Source organism: Tympanuchus pallidicinctus, unplaced genomic scaffold, assembly GCF_026119805.1.
Source record: "Tympanuchus pallidicinctus isolate F22 unplaced genomic scaffold, pur_lepc_1.0 scaffold10, whole genome shotgun sequence".
NCBI lineage: Eukaryota > Metazoa > Chordata > Aves > Galliformes > Phasianidae > Tympanuchus > Tympanuchus pallidicinctus.
The window spans coordinates 22,416,335-22,440,754 of record NW_026294619.1 but is presented as its reverse complement, the minus strand read 5'-3'; the positions used below and the strand labels follow the sequence as shown (position 1 = coordinate 22,440,754).

Below are 24,420 nucleotides of genomic sequence, written 5' to 3'. Positions count from 1 at the left end.
ATGACAATAGAAACAAAAACTTTTGTCTGAGTGTTCCAACTGCTTGCTACAAAGTGGGAACAAAACTTTGCTTTTTCAGTGTGACAGCTGATTGAAGTGATCTGACTGTCGACTTACTAGTCTTCCAAGTAAGGCTCATCAATTGAAGAAAAAAACATATCAATATAATTACAATTTTTACACATAAACTTTGTGGTATCTACCCCTTTTCTCCATTGTTATGTTCCTAACTCCTACAGCTGATGTTGGTGGTCCTCCTCTATAATGAGTCATAAGACCTCTGGGATCTTCACTGAGAAGGTTGTCATAAAAATTGTAAGGAGGTCAGAGCATTTGCTGTATATGTTTTCCATTACCTTGGGATAATTTCTACAGAGTTTCTCAAACAGAATGATTATTTATTCCCTATTCTCTGATTCCTAACTGAAGTTTGACCTTCTTCATCTGATGGATGTTAGATGAAACCTGTCATGAAACCAGCCTCTACCGGCCACATGTGTAGTAGGAAGAGCTGCTACTGGTTAAATAGTGACTGTTTGGCTTAGATCCTTCTATGGCTGGCTTCCAATGATTGGAAAAGGGGAAACACAACCCCCATTTTCAAGGAGGGAAAAAAAGCAAGGGCAAGTCATACCTGACAGACTTGGTGGCCTTTTATGGTGGAGATGCAGCATCAGTGCATAAAGGTAGAACAACTGATGTCATCTACCTGGACTTGTGCAAAGCATTTGAAGCTGTCCCACATGATATCCTGGTTGTCAAATTGGAGAAAAATGGATTTGATGGATGAACTACTCATGTTATAAGGAATTGTCTGGATAGTCACATTCAGAGAGCTGCAGTTAACAGCTCACTGTTCTAATGTGGACCGGCAATAAGTGATTTTCCTCGGGGATCAGTACTGGGACCACTGGTATTTAACATCTTTGTAAGTTCGCTGATGAAACCAAGCAGCATGGTGCAGCTGACACACAAGAGGTCAAAGATGCCATCTAGACAGACCTGGACAGGTTTGACAGGTGGGCCCACACCAACAAGACCACATGCAAGGTCCTGCGCCTGGGTCAAGCCAACCCCAAGCACAGATACAATGTGGTCAGAGAACAGCTGGAGAGCAGGCACGAGGAGAAGGATCTAGGGGCATCTGTTGATAAGAAACTCAACATGAGCTGTCAACGTGCATGTGCATCCCAAAAGGCCAACTGTAGCCTGCGATGCATCAAGAGAAAAGTGGTCAGCAGACCAAGGGAGGCTTTGCTTGAGATCCCACCTGGAATACTGCATCCAGTTTCGGGGGCTCCCAACATAAGGACATTGAGCTGTTGCAGCTATTCCAGAGAAGGGCTAGTAAAATGGTGAGAGGGCTGGAGCACCTACCATACCAGGACAAGCTGAGAGAGCTGTGGCTCTTCAGCTTGGAGAAGAGAAGGCTCTGAGGGGAGCAACCTTCCAGTACCTGAAGAGTGGCTACAGAAAAGGTGTGGAAGGATTTTTTACAAGGGTATGTAGTGGCAGGACAAGGGAAAATGATTTTAAACTGGAAGAGTGTAGATTTAGACTAGATATTAGGAAGAAATTGTTTACTGTGAGTTTGGGGAGACACTAAAACTGGTTGCCCAGTAAAGTTGTGGTTGTACCCTCTCCCAGGAATTGTTCAAGGTCAGGCTGGGTGGAGCTTTGAGCAACCTTATCTAGTGGGAAGTGTCCTTGCCATGGCAGAGGGATTAGAGCAAAATGATCTCTAAGGTCTCGTCTAACCCAAACTATTCTATGATTCTATGAATATATTCTCTTCCTTCATTCTACAAAAATGAACCTTATTCTGCTTTAGCTCTCAAACTGCTGCAGAGTCAAATAGAATGTGTGTAATTTTTTTAATGCCTTTTCTCACTAAATTGCTGACTTTTCATGTATATTTTATTTACATGTATTTACCGTACACATTCTTACTGGGGAAAACCAACAACTGCCTGGTGCATCATGCTGACAGTTGTCATTTTATGGCCCATACAGGGTTGTGGCCATTTTTGTTATCAATTTCTGGAAAAAAGAACTGCATATAACTGAATGTAAGGGTACTAATTGCTGCAGTACCCTGCAGAAATTAGTTATATAAACTGCAGTTATATAAAACTTTTTCAAATGTCTGTATGGGTGTACAGTTTAATCCCTATTCATTTATTCTTGAGACCTTACGTATATATATTTTTTTCAATTACCTCAGGCCTTATATTTCTTCTCTTTTGTACATTTTATTGTTGGATTTTTTAGATACAGTCTCTAACACTCCATCCTGTGCTTCCTGGTTTATCTTTTCATCTTGATTTGAAACAGGAAGTGAAACTACTATTTCTAATACAACAGAAGACAGACACACATCTTTGAAGACGTCTGCTTCTTGTTTTCTATTTTCTTTATTTGTTTCTCTTTGTTTGCCAGAATGTGTCAATGTGATTACTACCTATATGTGAGAAACATTTTAATTTCCAGTAATCCTATTGACTTTGATTCAATTATTTCATTATTTCACTAAAAAATCTTGATTATAAATACACAAGCTATATTTATATTTTTTCTGCTGTTGTGCAAATATTAATGCATGCAACTTTCTCAGTATCCCTGAAGTATCCATATGGAAAGCAATAGAACTGCTCACATGAAGAAATTGACTCATATACACTTCCTTCATGCATGAGTTCTGATATGATGATGAGATTCAGAGAGTGCATTGGGATTAAAATTCATTAAATTAATAAATATTGTGCCTTTTTATATTTTGATCAACAACTTAATTCTGTTTTAAGGTGGTACTATTCTACCCAATTCTACATCAACCAGTTTACTTTGTAAGCAATTCTACTAGAATGTATTAAGTTTTGCATTTTTACACAGCTTTATGGAAAGAAAGCTATGGATAAGAAGAAAAGAAAGGAGAAAACTATGGAAAGGAAGAAGCTGTGCAAACTCTGGCCATTTTTAGAAATTTTATCTGTGAAACAAGATTGACAAAATTCTGTTCTCTTACATCATCAGGGCCTCCAGTGTGTTGACAAACTACATAAAAGATTTTTCTCCATATTCTCTGTAGTTAACATTTTCTCTAAAGAGTAATTGCTAACCACAACTGTAGTGATTTGTAAAGTGGTTCTTAGATGTTCCCAGACACAGCCATTTTTGGTTTTCATTTCTGCTCATAGAAGAAATATTGAATTGCACATGCTTCTTGTTTATGATTGGTATTGAACATTATAACTGTAAATCACAATGGTATTTTATCCTTCAAATATTCTATACAAAAATCTTTGTTAAGTACCTAAAGTCAGTTGTGAGAAGAATCCATTTTGGTTAAATATAGCCATGTTTGCACAGTGAACAAAATGAATTGAAATGATTTGTCATATTGTGATTCATTAAATGGGATACTTACATCAATAAAAAGCAAAAAAAAAAAAAAGCAAAAAAAAAGCATGATATTCTTTTGAAAAATGTTTGTAGACAATGTACAACTTCTTATTTGTGTGTCTGTACTTTTGAAATTTTAATTCTTTAAGTGTTCAAATGCATTTTTTGTTATTTATTTGCTATTTAGTGAAAAATAAATATATATAAATTATTAAAGGGTAATTATTCTAAGACAGTTTTACAAATCTACATCTTAAATCCCTACATCTGAGTCATATTTTTACTATCTTGTCTAGTCAATGGAGAAAAGCTGGCATTTCCTACCTTGTTCACCAGATACATTTTAGGCATCTAAGATTACCTGTAGTACAGGCAGATTAAGGGAAGTCTGCTCATCCCTTATTCACTACATATATATCTGTACTTTGTGCACTTATTTCTTTCCTGCGTACATGAAATAATTATGCATCTTCAGTGACTTCAAATATGGCTTAAAATAATTCTGCTTATTTCACTGATAGGTTAAAGTTTCAGTCAGCCACATTTTATAGTCGCAGAATGTTTTAAGTTTTACAGACAATTTAATCCAGCCAAAAATGTCATGAAAACTCTCTTCTGAGATTATTGATATAACTGTCTAGTTATAGACACTGTTTAATGGCCAAGACAAATTTACCTCTTTGTTTATGTCATCGAAATTATCTTGTCAGATTTTCAAATGGCTTGTTGCCATGCAAGCTTCTAAGACTATAATCAATTCTAATTTTCTCCATTATCAATAAAATCATTTAGTTTTCCTCACTCATATTCTATGCTCTCTGTAATTTTATTTTTCTGCCTTTTTCTAGTTCTTCTTTATCTTCATATAAACTCTTTACTGCCTCCTTTTATTCAAGTCCTCCCTGAATGAGTCCACTCTCGTATATGAATTTAAACTCTACTTCAAAATAATCTTTAATTTATTGTCAATGGTTTATGGGCTGGTTTGGCCCAGTTCCGTGACCTCCAGGTGGAGGGATTTTGCAAAATCTGTGCCTCCAGAAAAGTGAAACAGGGGACCTCAAAATGATTAAAAACAGCAGCAATGATCTGAGGAAAAACAAACTAATTTATTAAATATAGTATTGGAATGCAAGATAACACAGCATAGTACAATATAAATAAAATTGAAGCTAATAAATCAAATATAATAAGAGTGTCCCAAAGGTGGATAGGCCTCACCATAACACTGAGGTTAAATGTGCAGTGCAGTTGAGCACTAGGGCGGAGAGCCTGACAAAGAAGCAGAGCAGTCAGATGACTTACCAAGGCCTTATATCTGTTCCCCTGAGTAGAAATGAAGACAACACTGCGAGCAGTCTTCTGGGGAATATATTTCTTCTCTTCTGGGACAGGTACCTGGAACTGGAGCACTAACACTTTGACTCCCAGTGCATTACATGATGTTGTGATATGGAATACCAGTAACTAAGAATCATAAAACTATGACATTTATCTATCCTTCATATTCCTTATGTTCAGTTTTCATCCTTAGATGTTTATCTCACTGATATTAATGGTGCCCTCATCAGATCTTCAAGTTATGACGCTTCCTGCTTGCCTACCATTTTGATTGTATTGATATCCTGAAATCATAGCACTGCTTTTCCCAATTCCTTAAGGTTCATCTTTAATATCCTTAGAAGCTCTTGAGCACAAATGTAACATTGATTATAGTAGCTTTCTTGATCATGTTCTGTTTTCCTTTTATATTTCTTCTCTTGTCTCTGAATTTTGATAGCATCAGTCATACTTGCACCTGTAAAGAACTGCTAAAGGAAATAATTTCCTGAGTAATACAAAAACAAAACAAAACAAAAATTACATTGATTCTCTGGAGCTCAAAAGCCATTCCACCTGTTTCTGGATCATTTTTTATATCTGCCTTTCAGATGACCTGGTATGAACCCTAAGGAACTGGGAAAACCAATGCATGATTTCAGGATATCAGTACAATCAAAATGGTAGGCAAGCAGGAAGTGTCATTATATCTGCCTTTCAGATGTCCTTTGAAAACCTTCCTTTAGTTTACAAAGCCTATAAACAACATATTTTCAAGTACCACTTATGAGACAAGAAAGAATATCAGTACCTCCACATTTACATACGCATTATCAAGCTTTGTCAGCAAAACCAAATTAGTTGATACTTAAAATGTGATCTGCTTTAATTCAAGGCTGTTATTATTTCCATTTTCCTCTGTAGTTCTCACTAGTGACAATGCACTGTACTGAAATAACACTGAGTTAGAATATTCCCTGGGAGCAGGCTGTATTTTTGCTTAATTTATTTGTATCTTGTGGAAATCTAAAATAAACAGTATTTTGTTTGTTTTTGTATTCATTCTTCCAATTTAATAATTTTGGAAAGGCCAGTATCCTTTGATGAATATAGTAGACAAGGTTTATTACTACCTGATGTTCTTAACTGGAATGTCAGTGGGTAATACTGGCTTGCCAAACTGCTGTGGAAAATAGCACAGTAGAAGGAGATCAATCTATAGTAGTTGTGAGATGAAGCATAAGGAGGGAGATTTTATCCCTCTAATGTTATGCATGAAAGCACTGGGTGGATTGTAATTTTTGATCCTCCTGGCCAAGGAAAATGAAGTTTTCTACATCCTCAACTGTTGTGCAAAAATAATCATTGGCCATCAATATGCATTATAACCATCTGCTTTGATGGCATTATTTCTGCTCAGAAGGTGATTTGACAGTTAACTAGGGTACAAATGCCAGTTCAGTTACTTGGAAAACCTTCAACTGCACTAGAACTTTTTCCTAGTGTTGGAAACACTACCCACTAAATAATCTCCAAATTTCCTCACATTAGTCACACCTGTTCATAGCAGCATGCCAAAAAAAAAAAAAAAACAAAAAAAAAACCAGCATAAAATAACCAGTAAAAACCTTTGTAACCAAAGATAAATACATGCATGATGTCAGAATGACTTAATATTTTACTTCAAACAAACACAGCAAAATGGAGAGAAGATAGCAAACTACAAAATGAGATCTGTCTATGCTTTTCTCCTCACATAAGAGCAAGAGCAGAAAATGGAACATCTTAACTGTTTGCAATTGACTCTATAGAGTTAAAAATCAAGATGTTTCAAAAACATTTCATATGAACATATTTTTTTCGGAGGCCGTGCCTTTTGCTTTCCTGAAATAATATTCCATGTAAAATTTGTAGATTATTTTGTAAGGAAAATAAGCAAGGCCAGTTCTTAAGGCATATGTGGTAGAAAAAACTACCTAGGGCAATACTTTTTTACTTTATTTTGAAGTATCCCAAATTTCTGAAACAGCTTGCATTTTGATTTAGTAAAAATCAAATGGTTTGACCCCTTCAACTAAATATTTCCTCAAGATCCTAAGACATGCTGCTAAGGATTTCTTTGGAAACATAACTTTTTCATCATAACAGAAACAAAAAATCAAATTGGGTCTAACCAATTTAAGAAATGTAGGAGAATTTTGGAAAGATAAGATTTTCAGTTTATTATTTTTAATAATTATTCATTAGTAGTTGATGATAGTTCTTTGAAACACAGATTGTATTGTTTGCACAAGCTTACATTCAATATTCTATTAATGATCACCTGTGTTAACACAATGGCAATTCCCTAACTGCAGTTACTTGCACATACAAAGTTGCACTTATGTTGAATAATTTGATAACAACCCTTTTTGCTGGCATAGCCTCTAAAGGATTTAAATCTGGGCACTTATTACAAGTACTCATCCTTGCTTTCTTACTTGGGTGCTATTGATGCCTATGCATGTGGAGTAGAGTTATGCATATTTTCTCTTTTAGAAGATGCTTGGAGGAAACATTAATTTTAGAGAACATTGGAAGTAATTAAAGAAAGTTGGTAGCTAAAAAGGACTTTGTTTTGATACTGTCCATTTTAATATTGTATGTAATTGATTTAAGCATTTAACATCATCAATTCTTATTCAATAAATGTTAAATTTCTCACCATGTTCTAATTTTGTCTCCTGTTTATTAAGTTAAAAATAAATCTTTATACTTGCCAGAGTGCTATCTCCTTGCTTTTATTTCCTATCTTTTCTATCGCCTGTCTTCCCTTCCTCACCTCCCCAAATGACTAGGATTTGTAAAAAACTGTTTGGGCTAACGTTTGACCCGTGGTGTCTTAATCTTGCCTTCAGGTATACATATATTAAAAGAACCTCCTCTCCCACCTATAAATTGGAGTGAGACACAAAGACTTTGTGTTTTTGTGTATGGAAATGTAAAAATATTTGCTGATATTATTGTTTGTTGCCAGAATGTGTTACACTGGTTGCAGAACAAGTTTACTCTCTGATGTTTAATAATTGCAAAATTGCAGTGTAGTTTTTTTCTTGTTGTTTTATAACAAAAGTTAGTCTTGTATCTAGCTATGATAGAGTGTGTTATAGTCTTTCTCTTGGGGGAAAAAATAATTAAGCATAATTGATATACTTTCTGTATATTCCACTAGGTTTATTTTTAGATAATGTGCGCTGAAAATTAAATGCAACAACTCTATATCAAGCTTTTTGGATCTCAGATAATTATGTCACTTTGAGCCAGAACCTTTTTTGTTATGGTGGTGGTGTTTTTTAATTCCTTTACAATGTAAGAGTTTCCTTACAAGAAATACATGTAAGGGAAAAAAAATATTTATTGTAAAAAATTGCAGAATAGATTGTAAAAGATTACAGAATAAAGCAGAAAGAAGCTACTGGAAATGAAGCTGTTCATTATGCTATAATAACCATTTAATAGCTCCAGTAACTGTCAGAAGACTGTACAAGTGGCTTTTCTCGTTCCTTTCCCCCTCCCTGTCTCGTATCTCTGGGAACAGTGAATCACAAATTAAAATGACTGGTTTCACAGATAAACCTAAGTATTGATTCTGGGAACTCTGACAATGCTGTCCACAGTTGTTCTAAAGATATGTTGTAAAACTGGATTCATCAGTACCTGAATGGTACTGAGGAAAGGCCTCAGTTACACTCAGAAGCAATAAAACCAACTCAACACCATTAGGAAATGCAACCAGAAGTACTACTGGCCTGTAGTCTTCACACATCATGTAATTTCTGTGAAATTAGTAAGTCTTACTTTTTTTTCAAAACGTTGACATCATTTATTCAGTTAAAGCATTTGTTTATGGGAAGGAAAACAAGCAACAACTTGCAAGCTGAGACATGCCTCACAGAAAATTTTTTGACTATTGAGATCAAATGTAACTCTAGAAATTATTCTCTTTCACTAGGGAGAATGACTACTTGCATCCAACAGAACTCATCATAAGGTTCTACAACCACTATTGTGCTATTTTTTTTGAATTAAATGAAATCATTATTACAGAACTTATAGGGTTTACAAAAAAGAAAAAAACTCCACTGTGACAAGAGGAAAAATGACTTATTTGACTCTTATAAACGGATGTTTTCTTTAATAAATGTCTTAAATTATCCCAGGTAGCCCGGTATCTCAGAAATTATGTAGATGCTTTCACATCTATTCTGTTATAGACTGCAATAGAATATTTATAAACTGCCCCTGTGGCAACAGTGTTGAGGTCAAGGGAAATTAAAGCATTATATAGGAAATATAATTTAAAAAATAATCAGAATCATCGATCAGTTATAAAAAATTAGTGATGCTCATTTAAAGTCCTAAATAAAATACTTATTGCTAAGTTCTTTAAATATATGCCAAATATTTTCTGTTGTTGTTGACAAGTGAAGAAAATCTCAGTGAAAGTAAATCTTAGAACAAAGAGCCTGTTCTTTATAATGGTTGATAATTTCTAGAAAATGTGGCAATTTGTGACATTAAGTGGAGTGATTAAGCTATGTAAGAAAGCTGAGACCAGAAGAAACTCTAGTCTTCTGCTAAAATGAAGAGATGGAAAATTGTAATACAATACCCTGGAATCCTTAAAGTGAAGGTAAAATTGGCAACTGTCTAGGACAGTTGGTGTAGAAGAGTTATTACGGCAACTCATACGATGTTTTTGTGTTATCCTGTTCTTGCAGTGTCCTGTAAGGCATTGAAGCTTTTTTGCAGTTAGTAATTCCTGATAACTCTGATATCCTTCACAAATAGTACATTAAATATTTATCTAGCCTCTATTTCACTACAGAGGTCTCCTTGAGTTTGGGTTGCTAATAAAAATTTGTTTCTATGCAAAGATATTCCCATATAACTTTTGTTTATTCCTGCCAAGAATGCCTCAATGCCTCTATTAAAACAGATTTATTTAAATGCACAGGAGCCTTTAAAACCAAACCAAAACAACAACCACAACAAATAATTATGGGAGCAACCCCTTCTCAGAACTCTAGAATAGAATTCAAGCTGAAATACTGAATACTGTGTAAGTACAAAAATGCTTTATACTTAAAAAACAAAAAACAACAAAACAAACAAATAAACAAACAAAAACCAACAACAACAACAAGGAAAAATATTCATTTTATGTAGATTTCTATTCAGGTACTTTAGAAGGAAGATTACAAGAAAATTACCTATATATGTTTTTAAACATATACTATTTGCCTATTTATACTTCTGACTCATAGTTCTCAGCACTACATAATCTGAAACTATTTCCATTTATATTAGTTTTTTACTTCTCTCATTTTCTTCTAATGTATTCCAAGATAATTAAGAAATTTAAGTTTCTTCACATCTATAGTGTATTCATCCTTTTGATCCAGAACTGTTATTCCGTGGGCAAGGAATGGAGGGAAATGAGTAATAGGGTGCTAAAGGCATGTGGACACATCTCTCTGCTCCTCCTGCTTTCAGTGTTCAAAGGAGTTTTTAAAGCCAAAATCTTTTTTTTTTTTTTTTTTTTTTTTATTATTATTTATTAATATTACTCTTTCCTGACTTCAAGACCTATAATAACGTCTTACTTAAACTCCTTAACCAGCATGAAGATTACAGTCTTGTAATAAGCGTCCATGCAGTGCATAAAAATATGCTTTTCAGGTCTTCAGGTCTCTGGTAAAAGAATCAAGGCTTTGGATATTAATCAGGCTTATTTATGTAATTTAAAATATTATTTTGATGCAATAAAAATATAAAAGCTATTAAATATGTCAAATTATTATATTTACCAATGTCACTATTTTTTTATTGATAGGCTGACTATATTCACAGACAAAGCTACACATGGGTATGGGAAGAATCACTCATTTAAATGATCAGTTTTCCCAAATAATACAGTCTCTTTTCACTGGTTGAGCAGCTTCAACAATAGAGAAAAAAAGAAAAAAAAAATCAATTTAAAACAGTCTGAAGAGAAGATGCTTAAAGTTTATTAATTTTGTTTGTAGCCTTATTTACTTGCCTGAGATACAGTGGAGAGGACAAGCTGTTACTGTTAGGGAAACAAACATAACCCTTTTTATTCTCTCTTTATCTTTTATGACTTCATTTTCAAAATGTGAGGAAACTGAAAAGAAACCAAATTAAAAAAAAAAAAAAAAAAAAAAAAAAAAGAAATATAACAACACAACGAAACCTTTATCACTCTTTTTTTTCCATATGAAAGATTGTTCTACAGGAAATCCGTTCAGCAGAAAAAAAAAATAATCATACAAAACAAAGTTGCAGAAAAGATCATACACAACAAAGACTTTCAAACTCCCTTTCTAAACACTGCAATAGCTAAATTAAAAAATAAAGTAACTGCAAAGTCATGAGACTGGGAAGGTTTAATAGGCAGAATTGCTTTTTTATTATTGTGTTTGTCATTGTATTCTGAATGTTTATTCTGCTTGCTTGTAAAAATGATATATTTGCTTATTGATCGGTTGTGTCTATCTCACAAACCTATTCAGTCATAAAATTGATTCAGGATAGCTTAAAACCCTGTATTTAAACAAATTGATAATGGATTGAATGAATGGATTTTTTAATTTTAATTTTAATTTTTAAATTCCAACTTCCTGATACTAAATCAAGTAAAAATCTCTTGCAGTAGCACTTTCTTTGTAGGACTCTGATTTTAGTGTACCCCATATATAGATACTCTGTTTCATTATAAAGGGAACAAAGTCAGGAGATGTATAGAGAGCTGAATTTCAACAGCATTGTAAATCAGGTACAGATCCTTATCTGAGTATGTAATATAAGTGCAGAAAGATTCAAGTTTTATTTCTCACCTTCCAGAACCTTATGTCATGAGTGTTTTTGTATGAATATTTCTATACTACTGTGATCACTCAGCTCATGGTTGCAGTCCTTTTATCTAAAACAATTTAAATCTTACATCACACCCCACATATGTGTCTTGGTAGGAGTCTATACCAAAACTGAAAAATCTACGTACTTCACAGAATCACAGAATCACCAAGGTTGGAAAAGACCTTCAAGATCATCCAGTCCAACCATCCACCTATCACCAGTAGTTATCACTAACCCATGTCCCTCAACACAAAATAAAAACATTCCTTGAACACCTCCAGGGTGGGTGACTCCACCACCTCCCTGGGCAGCCCATTCCAGTGCCTGACCACTCTTACAGAAAAGTAATATTTCCTAACGTCCAACCTGAATCTCCCCTGGCACAGCTTGAAGCCATTCCCTCTAATTCTGTCACTAGTTACATGAGAGGAAAGGATGACCAGCTCACCACAACCTCTCTTCAGGTAGTTACAGAGAGCAATGAGGTCTTCCCTGAGCCTTCTCTTCTCCAGTGTGAACATTCCCAACTCCTACAGTCGCTCCTCATTAGCCCTGTGCTTCAGACCCCTCACCAGCTTTGTCGCCCTCCTTTGAACCCGCTCCAGGGCCTCAATGTCTTTCTTGCAGTGAGGGGCAATGGTACCTCTTATCACCTCTGGTGATAATGAGAAACCTTCAGTAAGAAAGGTTAATGCAGGAAAGTTTTTATGTTGAGAATGATGAGCATTTGAGTACTAGAAACACTAGGATACTCAAAGCCTTTTCTTGATTTTTTTTCTAAAGGATAACTGATGTGGATAGAGAGAAATTTCATATTTGTGCTGTTTTGTGTACTGCAATATAAAGACATGTCATTACATGTTCTTTTAAAATGCTTTTCTTCTTAGATCAGTGTTGTACTTCCTTAACATTCCAACATAAAGAATTTCCAAAAACTCTTAAAATTAGGGAAAAGTAAAAGCTTCCATAGTGTAGTATAATGTCAGATATGTTAGGATTTCATAAACAAGTATGTTTTGGTATGTGTAATGAATAATCCAGTCTTGTATTTGAGTCATAAGAAAGTAGTTCATGAATTCAAGGTGATTCTACATTATTTCGATGACAGTGAAGGACAAAATGGCTTTGTTATTAATAGATGAAACACTTTTATTATTCACCGATAAGACTAAAAGGTTGTAGCAGACTGCCAAAGGAAGCACAGTGTAAACTGGGTATGAAAAATATTTCTGCAAGGTGAACTAATTCCTTTCATAAAAACATACATCAGAAAATAGACATTTGCTTCTATACTAGATTAGCGCAGATCCATATTTGACATAAACTCATTGATAAATTTCAGTTTAATTAACACCCAGACAACAGAAACACAGAATACCTTTCTGGAAATTGTTAGTAGTCTTATATCCTAATGACCTTTGGTCTCAGAAAGCTGTTCTGCAAATATGATGTGAATTTATTATGGTCTTCAGCATTCATTCTGCAAGACACAGTGAACAACAAAGGCAAAGAAATAAGGGTATCCATCATCCCCACACAAGCAAAGAAAAAAATCTACAACCCAATTCTGTTACTTGTTTTTCATTATTGCTTTAGTTTGCAAATTCTCTGTGAGAAGTATATTTTAAAACAATCACATGACTTTAAAATAACAAAGAGGATCCATACAAATTATATTCCAATGTCAGCTTTTAAAGTCTTAATAGAGATATGAAAGTGTACAATCTGGATAAAAGAATCCCTCACTCCTTCCTCACTCCTCCCCTCAAAACTGTACTTTAAAAAATCCAAATGTACTCTGCACTTATGAAACCAATTATTGTTCTTATACTTTTTTTTTTTTTTTTTTCCCAATAAATTTGTTTATGATTTTTTCCCTGGATGCAGAAAATACTTATGCTCAGATTCACACAAGCTTAGCCATGTACTTAAGTTGAAATTCCTGAGCGACTGTATGCCATCCAAGAAACCAGCATGAAAGCTATGGGAATAAATAAAGTTTGTTTCTTCCTAACTGTGAAATTGATTTATGTTTACAATTTGCTGTTCTCATTACAAAATTTGCCATGAGAAAAAGTCATAGAATTAAAATATAGGTTTTACTGATGTCGCTCTCACTAAGAAACCATGAAACTTTACCTTCTTATTTCTTCTATAGTTCCTTTTTCTTCAGCTAAGTCTGCTTATCTCAAAGCAGATGAGCTTTTTCTAACTTTTGACTATATTTCTTCTCTCAGTTGTTTTTTTTTTATTATTATTTTATTTTTTACTTACCAAGCATCTGCTGGCTTACTGCTGAGGACTGCTTAACAGGCAAACCACAAAAAGAGTTTTAAAAATATGTTCTGAAATAACAAATTTGTTGAATGAGTATCTGTTCTCATTTTATGGGGCTTATAGAAGAGAGCCTGACAGAATGTACACAGTGCAATTATTTCTTACCTGAAATTGGTGGGAGTAACTTAAAGCTTATCAGTCAGCCATTTACAGAGAAGTCCACTCTCAAAAACTAATCTGAGTTAGCTTGAGATGCTCATTTTAAGACTAATTTTTGTATGCATCTTCAGTTATGACTTTTGCCATTTGTATCATTTTATGACTATGATTCTTTCACTGTTGAGTTTCTGTGCAACAATGTATGAACTGTTGTGTACAGACAGATTAATTTATCATATGCATTAACTTGTTCTTACATGTAATTCCTTTGGCAACCATTTGGCATTTTGAATAACTGCCTGTAAGTTTTAAGGACAGCTGATGTTTTGCCTCCAGAAGATTTAAATAACATAACCCAGTTCTCAGCAAAGCTCTATTGATAATGAAGCATTAATAGAGCAATGCAAATGCACTGCAGTTATGGAGCTAAAAATTGATCTGTTCAGTTTATGTACAAAAAATGTAAGAAATTGATCTTGCATATGTTAATGAAATCTCAACTTTGAATCTTAAAGAATCCTGATATCTACCATAATATTCTCTCCTTAACCTGAGAAGGATATTACAAAGACTTTTTGACTTTTTGTTGTTATTGTTGAAATAGAACATTTATTTCAGGATTGCTCTTCTGTATTATTCCTTCTCTTCAAACAAATAATTTCACAAATACAGCAAATAGAACTTGGAGGCATCTCAGAAAGTATTCTCATTCTTACCCAGATCTACAGCAGGGCCTCGGACCTTCCATGTTTTTGTGTTTTAGTGCTTCTAGTTAATATTTCTATTTAATACATAACATAGCTCAATTAGGAGACATAGATCACTGTACACTCAGACTAAGTAAGTGATGGACTTTTCTTGGACAACTGGATCGGGGTTATACTGAAGGTATTCATGCAGAATCTAGGGGAAATTATCTTGTCTTTGCAAGCCACAGTGAAGAGCTGTAGAAGTTACATCTATTTCATGGTCATTTTCAACTAATTTTCAGATTTATTATGCCATTCTTCCCAAAATTCCAATTTTTTTGTTTGTCTTCTCTCTCTCCTTCCAGAAACTATGGTCTGTGCTGTTTCATAGTCATTCTCATTTAGATTGCATTGTACATTCCATTTTATTACTATCAAGATGTCAGTCTTGAAGAAATTCTCTTTTAGTTTCTTTATCCACTTTTTACATTAACATTGTTATAAAAAAAAAAAAAAAAAAAAAAAAAAAAAAGATATGTCTGGGCAGTCCTGCATCCCCTATCTTGCTAAAGTCTTCCATATTCCTCAATTTGTATGATTTAAATAATTCTGATAATTTCTTACAATAATAAATAAAGTCTCTTTTTTTTTTTTTTTTCTTTTTAAATCACAGCCCACAGCATAGTAGGTTTCATATATAGAGTTATCATATTCTACCTACCATTGAATCACGTAGCAAATATACACCTTTTATTTTTAATTAAACTATTTTTTCCTTTCCTGTTCTACATGAACAATTTCTGCCCTTTAAAATTATTAATTTAGTCATGCCTATATTCTGATAAATCTGATTGGAAAATTTAGTAGTTTTGATCAGCAATTTACTTCTGATTATTTCCTAATTTGTTTTTCATTAATATACAAATACATTTATACAAATTAATTCACCATGGTGCTTCATATTCTTATCTCAAATGATTCTGTCTCCTCATTTTGAGATCATTTTATAGATAGTTTTTTGTGAGCTTTTCTCACCTATTCTGCTCATGATTATACCAAATTTATGTCTGAAGAGGCTCTTTCACCTCCCTGAAAGAAAGTATCCTCTTTGTCTTACAGTTCCCCTTGGAACATAATTTGAAGATACAAATCAAAATAAAGCCTACTTGCTGACACAGCTACACCCACCAATGCTTTAATTTGTAAGACACATCTGTTGTCTTATCCATCCTTGGGGCTTTGATTGAGGTGCTTCCAGACTTACTCACAAGCCTTGCAGTTGCTTTTCTCTGCACTTACTGCTTACTGCTGTACTTTTTTTTTTTTTTTTTTTGCCAAGTGAAGGAGAAGAATTTGTCCAGTGCATAAGTTAACACTGAGTCCTTTTGTTGCATGTCTGTATTATTGGTGTAAATACTAGCTGAATTGGAAGAATGCCCCTTTATTCCTACTTTTAGGGATGGCGCCCCAAACATCAGACTTCCCTTTTGAAGGTGTATCTCAGTCTGATTGTTTTTAAAGGGAATGTCTTCACTTCTAAAATACCTTAGCCACACATTATTCATTGTATCTGTATTTGTGAAATTTGAGGGTAATCACTGTTGACCTGAAACCGTAAAGAAGCCAGTGATATACATTCTTCATTCTGTGAAAGGCCAGTTTATCCCCCATACTGCAAGGTTTTCCAGGTTTCTCCTCATAAAACAGCATGTCAGTGAATCTTTTATACCCTTCCAAGCTTCTGACCAGGTCATCCACTGTCTCCCGCAGTGCCCTCATCAGTCTTCAGGGAATTCCCTCAGTAGGCAGCCACCTGACCAGAAATGCATACCTTTTCCCCTTCATGGCTCTTCTAGCAGTGAAATACTAATCATAGTCCATGGAATGTATTCTAAACCTTGAGCCCATGCTGGAGCAGAAAGCGTGTAGAAGAAAGTAAAGAAAAACAAATTGCATAGTGACTGTAACTGTCCCTTATCAAAAAATGCAACTTTCAGCTAAGGGAGACAGATAAGGCACATGTGAAGGAGTGGAAAAAAAAAAAAGAAAAAAAAAGAAAAGAAAACAGGAGAAATCAGGGAAATTAGAGTTGAAAAATGTTATTTCAGGGGAAGGGAAAAAGGGAAAAAAGGTAAGCAGATGAGCCTAAAAACAAAAAAGATAAATGTATTTACCCAATGAAAATGTCTAACTAGGTGATACATAGAAATATATATTTAGCATTGGCCAGCAGTTGGACAAAATATAAAAGCAGGGTGAAAGAAGAAATCTAAATCTAATTCTAATTGAGTTAATAAACTGCAAAGCAGCATGAACAAATATTTTTGCTGATTTGATTTTATATTAGCTTGCTTAAATAATTTACATTTTCAAATAGATTCAAATACTCTGTTTATCTGAAACAGGTACAAATTTGAGCAAAGTCTAAGAAAAGTGTAATTCTTTTCAGCAAACCTACTACTTAACCATATATCAAGTTTATGAAGACATCGCTCCCAGTATCTGTCCAGCATAATCCCATGAGAAGTCCAAGGAGTAATACTGAAATAGAACAAAGGATCTAATTAGCTTTACTACAGTAGTTAAAAATAAAAATATTCAGTCTTATTCAAACATATTTTGTCACAATATTTTTTTTCGAAATTAGGCAATATAAAAAACGGCAGAATGAGAAAAATGCATTTGCCATTACTCTTAATTGTATGTCTGAATTCTTGTTTTCTTTTAAAATGCAACTTTAAGAAAAGGAAAATACAAGAGCTGAATACAACTGAGATTTTGAAATATGGTCAGTGAGACAGAAATGTAGGACTTTGTTTCTCATGCTTCATTAGCATACAGCAAGTTGACATTTTATAATATGTGCATTTAGATAGGACTGCACTGTACTTGAACACGCCAAGTGTTTTTCTTATGCTATTTAGACTCCTGACTACGTTAGAAGTACAATGTATTAAACTAACACTAATGGTGAAATGATAGTTGTTAAAATATTTCTGAGCAAATTTTCAGCTTTATGTTCTCTGGGAACTTAGAAAAAATTGTACCAAAACACAATTTCAAGAAAAAAAAAAAGTATTCATAAATATGAAGGCTTGATTTCTCTCTCTGTACATGATTACTTTTCTAAATTAATTTAATTTTAAAATGGTGATCTTACATATTCTCCATGTTTTTGCATATTTTTTCGTAAGATTATAATTTACATGAAGCAAAAAAATAATTAATTCAATTTTATATCTTAGCGTTTTGAATGATGCAATGCATCAGTATTGAAAACATAGCCTGATTTCTCTACATTGTGTAAAAAATAGTAATAACACATTTCTTCAATTTTTTTGAATGTAATGTCCGAATGACCAGCTTGGCCATCTCCTAGCATCATCTAGTTTTATAACAGGTTTTGTCTTTGCTCCAACTATTGAAGAATTTAAATGTAAAGAGAGGTAAGATTTATAGTGTATGCAGCTGCAATTGTTTAAGTGATTTCTGTGTCTGCTTTTTATAAATACAACATTAACATTTTGGAGACTTATACTAAAAAAAAACAAACAAACAAAAAAATAACCTTCTTGGTTGAGATAATAAAATAGCATATTAATTCAGTTATAAATTTTTACAAAGGCAAAGGTAATAGTCTGGAAACTGTTCATAGCTTCTACTAAATTATTACTAAACCACGTTTAAGTTTTCATTTTTTTTCAAACCTTTAAGTATAAATATCTTGATCAATTGCATACTGTAATGTGACTGTCTAATGGTTTGCAAGTGTTTATCTGATTACAGATCAACTTTTTTATGCCATCCAAATTTATATTTCTTTCCAAAAAAAACAGTCTTTAATGTATGTATGTATTTAAATTTTTGTGAATGTGTCATAAGGACACTCATTGAACATGGCATAATTTCCAAATATTTCGTAAGTATGTTTACCAAGGACAAAAGAAATAGTGAACAAACTTCATTAAAAATTTTGCCTGGAAAACATTCCATTGAAAAACAACTTTCAAGTTATTCAAGCACACTATTGTGACATTGCACGAGGCTGACACACTGTAAATAAAGTTTCTGGTGAAATCGTTTAGTAGGTGCTCAGTATAGCAAGACTGTTTTGTAAAAGCTGACTGAACTGGCACTGAAAAATAAAAGTGAAATGAACACCTTGTTGGAATTTCTGGAAAAGTATTTATTCTTCACAGCTATTCAACTCATAATTTAGTTTAACTTCCAAAATCAAGGATGTGTAAAGAATATATGCTTTAATGAAAGCTTAAATGTTTGTCTGGTTATTTCATTTATCTATAATTTATTATATTTATTTTATATATTATATTACATATCTATATATGTGTATGTATGTATACATATATATATGTATATATGATTCATTTTATATTTTAGATATATTTTATTATATTTCTGTGATTAAGTATTACAATAATTATACTAGGCTATTCTGAATTCCTTCGTTTGTTATGTGGAAAGTGTTTGCATCATATAATGCTTCTGGGATTGAAATGAACAGAATTTTTACCTTTGATTTCAGTGGGGTATGATTTTGCTATGCAGTAAGAGAGACTGAAACAGTTCATTGCAGAGATTACTGCTGTTAAAATAACAGCATAAATTCATAGGATGACAGAGATTCTCTATGCTGACAAGAATAGATTTGCATAGTAAGTGTGTTACTTCTTCAACAATTTTGGATAAATATAGAATCTCAAGTTAAAAAGAAAAGAAAAAGAAACTGTCCTGAATGGGATCTTATTCCTAATTTCTGAAGATTAAAAAATTGATGTTTTTCAAACTCCTCAAAATTTGGGAAACTGGAATTTGAGAAACAAATATCACTCTTATTTCATAAAATAAGTACAACAGAATGTGTATTCATATTTCAATACATAGCTAATAGATAAAACCAAAAAAACATGCTAATGAAATGTTCAGGTACTTGGGTGTTTTTTTAAAGAAAAACAACACTTAGCATATCCTGTAGGACTGGGGAAGGATATCATCAGCTTGAGGAGTAGCTTGCATAAGAAACTGAGGGAAAAAAAAAAAGCCTCAGCACTTGAAAAACAAGCCCTAACACTAAAATAAATGAGCTGTGGACAAAGAGGGAGGGAGTATGAGTGCATAGGTTTTTTGGTATCCTAAGGAAAAAAGATTGTCATCACAATATATATCTTGTTAACCTTCATGAGAAAACGTGAAGCTCAAGTTGGATAGTAATTGTAAATGTTAAGTGTTTGTTCCTGGTTGTTGTATTCTTTAATAGGTATCAAATCAGTTGATATTTGACTACTGTTGGTATGAGCAGTGAGCAAGAGAATCAGGCTAGAACTGTGGTGAATCATGAGTGCCCCTTAGAAGAAGAGGTCTGGAGTATTTGGGAGACATGGAGATAATTCAGAGAATTAATGTTAGCATTGTAACAATAATGTTGTATTCTAATGCTAGGTTTATCTTTCAAAGTTCTGATGCTACTGGCTTATAAACTAGGAGCGTTATGATTCATTCTTCCTGTGAGATGTACCTGATACTTCAAGTTTAGTCTTTCTCTTCTACTGCTATGACCTTGCTATAATTTTAGAATGTCTTTTTCAAGACCATTGTAGTCATATCTCCATGCCCCTATAGACCTATAGTTCAATTTCCTCACTTCCCCACTGATTGACCTTCACATAATGTAGTTCAGCAGATATTAGAATTTTCTTGGGGACTTTATTTTGTAATTACTCACTTTTCTTTATAAAAGAACTCTGTTTTATCAGGGATTAATTGTTCAGCATTGATATCTATCTCAGCTGCCTTCTTGTTCTAGATAGTAGGACCCTAGTCAGCTTGCAAGCTATTCTAGTAATGTGTAAGATTTAACGATCTTTTTCATAATTATTTCCAGGTATGTCCTTGTACAAGGTTTGTGCAGTGAATGTAATCCAGTATAAAACTTTAGTAAGCAAATGAAGCGACATGTTAATGGTGCATACGTTTTCAAGACCACAGTGAATTTTATTAATTAAAAAAAAAAAATCATTTCAGACCGCCTCAGTGAGGAAGTTTCAAATAAAACAAAAGATAAAGTATACTATTCTAGGGTATGTATTGCCAATATCACTTATTTTTCCCAATGGAATTTAATCTGTGTTAGTTTCAATGAGTATACAATGGAAAAGATGGTTTTTAACATACATCCATATCATATCTGGATTTGCAGGACATTCATTTGTCCTTTCAGACTGTTTTCCCAGTATGCTAGGTCCTTAGTAAAGCTGCACAGATTTTCTTTCCCCTCTCCCAAAGGAATAAATTCAAAATTCTGTTTGAGATGGAGAAGTTAATTTCTTCTTCAACTCCAGAAAAATGCTACTAATTTTATATGAGAATGGTAACTGAATATTTCTTGCAGAACAGGCAGAACTTGTTGGCATTTAGAATTTATGGTTCACAGTAGATGAATTAAAAGAGAGTGGTTTAAGTTAATTGATTGCTTTATTTCCCTCCCTTCCCTTTTGGAAATAAACTTCATTTCAGAAGAAAATATCTTCCAGACAGGAAATTTCTTCTAACAGAAGTGTCATAAAGAGATTTTTTTCATAACTACTCTGTTTTTAAATTATTTTTACAAAATGCAATATTCACTGAAAGGTCCTATCTTGTGAATTTAATGTTTCCAATGTCTTTTTATCATTATTTCTTGACCCAATAATGGAATGTTGTATAATACAGTGTTGTTTTTCCCTTCTTTTTATAGTGCTATCAACTATTTGACTTGATATTGCTTAGTTGACATTAGTTTAAAGGAAATAGTTTTCCTGTTTTTCCACTTTATTTGAGACAGGTAGTTGGATGGTATATCGCCTGTCTCAATGATTCTTCTGTTTTTCTCAGTGTCCAGATGTTACACTGAATTAAGACTGTGTATTTTCCTTGGAGATTTTCACCTGTAGTTTGAAAGTCTGCTGTAGTCTCCTCGCATTTCTGTGCTGCGTTAACTCTTTCAGTGATGCCATTATTTTGTCTTGCTCATCAGCATGCAAGGCACATTGCTGATCCTCATTTTAGTTTTTGATTCTTTACTGTAGTGATTAGAAATATCTTTAGTTGAGCTAACAAAAAATATTAATAATTGAGATAGATCTTATATTGGTTCTGAGTGATTTCTGAACATATATTACAAGTAAAATGTCTACTAAAGCATTGTTAAAATGGAAGAGATTTAAAAGGTTCAACACAGCTGAAAGAATTTAATATGTCAGTGTCAGAGGTAGTTAAAGAAAACTTCAAAGTAAGGAACTGGTGTCCAGTTCCGGTGACAGAAAGAAAGTCTTTATGCCCATCAGTAACAGGTTTTAGATACATATTTTTCAAAGTTAAAATAGGAGGACAATTCAGAATATATTATTTTAAATGTGTATTTTTTGCTACATATAATAGAAACCATATAAAATAAGATGTTAAAAAATATAGTATTTTTTATTATAAAAATCAAAAAATCAAAAATAGAAGATTTGTATGATCTGAGTTTCATTGAATTACTGAAAGCTGAATCCTTGACAGGAGACCAAAGATTGACTGAAATTTGGAATGAGAGAATTAATAGAGTTGGAAAACTAGAGAACTCAGAATTAATCCTAGGTAAAGGAATTGAAATTAGATAGACAAAATTATTCTGCCTTTTCCTGACCTGTTCTTCAAATTGCAGTCTGTGTTCTAGTTCTGAGCACATAAGAGAGAATCCAATGTGATACACAGGCAGGGATATACAGCACAAAAGCAGAGTGCAAAAGTAAAGGAGGTAATAGTCAACTTGCGAGAAACAGTGTAACAGAAAAATGCAGAGGACCAAGGTCCACTGTGCTAATCCGTGCTGGTACTGTGTTAAGTCCCTATATGATACTACATGCTGATCAGTGCTAGAAGCATTTCACATGGTGTAACTAGTCTTCCTTCCTAGCCATTTGATGATTAAAGCTAACATTAGCAGAGTTAGCACCTGATTATTAACTGACTTGAACATGCAGTTGAGTTCCTACATGCCATTCGTAGTGTTGCTCCGGTTGGATTTATCAGCATCAGTAATGCAAAGGCAGGCTCTAACTTGTTCTTACTGCTTCTGGCTATGTAAGTTAAATTACGTACATCTATGAAGCAGATCTTCCATATAAAATTAGATTTTTCAGTTCTTGTTTTTTTTTCTTCAGTAGATATTAAGATATGTAAATTAAGCAGGTTAAATAAAGCTCATTTAAATAGAGCTCTTTCAGCCTGGACATTCAATAGCAAGCCACCTGTTTCTCATCTTTGGGAAGCATTTCTTCGTCAGTATTTTTTTGCATACCATCAAGTATGCAAGTTGCAGTGGTTCCTCATTTTTGCCATTAATCTGAGACTATTTAAAATATATGTGGGTCTTCTGATATGTTAACTTTATTTTTCCCTTTGTTTTATCCCATGTTCTTTAACTTTTAAAATATTTGCACCCCAATGTATTTTTTTTTTAACTCTATACAGAATCAGACTTTTGTTGCTAAAATGTTAGAAAGATTAGTAAGTCATTTCTTTCATTCAGTGTAGTTTCAGAAGGAAACAACTGCAACAAACTGGGATATTTGAAATCTAGGCTGATTGATCTAATTCCTTGAGATTGATGCTATTGTACCTGTTGAAAACAGAAATGTATATAACAGCAAATTACTACAGTTTTATTATCAGCTGATAGCACAGATTCACGTTCCCTAAGGTAGATGAGAAATCTGACAATGTTTGTTGTGACAAAAGCTTGTTGAACAAAAGCATGTAATCACTACTTGGTACGATGCATATTCCTTAAACCTTAAATATCCTTTCCAACACACTTTACAATCTGTGCGTTAAAGAAGAACGTAACTGTAGGAACATACTAATTGTTTAGATCCCTGCCTGGTCTTTATTCTTGAGTTGACAATAAATGACATGCTTAGAAATTGATGTTGAACTAAACATACTGCAGAACAACAATGTCTCTTTCTGGTATATTTTTTCCACCGTATTCATTTGTAGAAACATAGAAACATTATCAGAAGCAAATATTGCTTTTCTACTGCAACATGAGCAGAAATTGTTTACCACCTATTGTGTGTATCATCATTTCCTCATCACACAGAACATGTGCTGGCTTGCCTTGATTTTTTTTCAGATGCTTGTCCTTGCTTTAATCTAGTTACTTAAATTTCCTGGAGGCAATTATGCAATTATCCTTGTGCATTGCCTTGTTGACTAAGCACTTTGTATGTGTAAACATACACAAATTTTTTTTTTTTGTGATTCATATGAGAGTTTGTATGTACATACACCTATACTCATATGCACATATACACACATGTATGGTGTCAATAGACTAATGGCAAAACATAGAAAATGAATATATAGATCTATGTGCATTTGTAAATATGTGAGCATACAGATATGTTTGTGTCTAACTGTCTAAGCATGAATACATTCTGTATATACAAGGGAAAATGCACACTCAATAGTATATCGAATAGTAAAACATCAGAGCAGAAGACACCAATAAATTGACGACTGATACATTCAGAAGTAAGCAGTAAGATGGAGGCAGCAAGTAGACAACATTATCTGCAACATTCAGACAACAAACACTGCAATTCTT

General features: G+C 33.4%; 1 long non-coding RNA gene across 3 annotated transcripts in view; it reads right to left on the bottom strand.

Moving 5' to 3' along the window:
* LOC128072975 (uncharacterized) overlaps positions 1 to 24,420 on the bottom strand; it is a 243,766-nt gene that overhangs the window by 92,172 nt on the left and 127,174 nt on the right. Inside the window, exon 3 of one of the 3 annotated variants that reach the window (XR_008202557.1) lies at positions 18,307 to 18,336. The exons of the other annotated variants lie outside the window; for them this stretch is intronic. This is a non-coding gene — a long non-coding RNA (uncharacterized LOC128072975). Of the gene's footprint in view, positions 1 to 18,306; positions 18,337 to 24,420 lie in introns of those variants that run through there. 3 annotated transcript variants of the gene reach the window in all.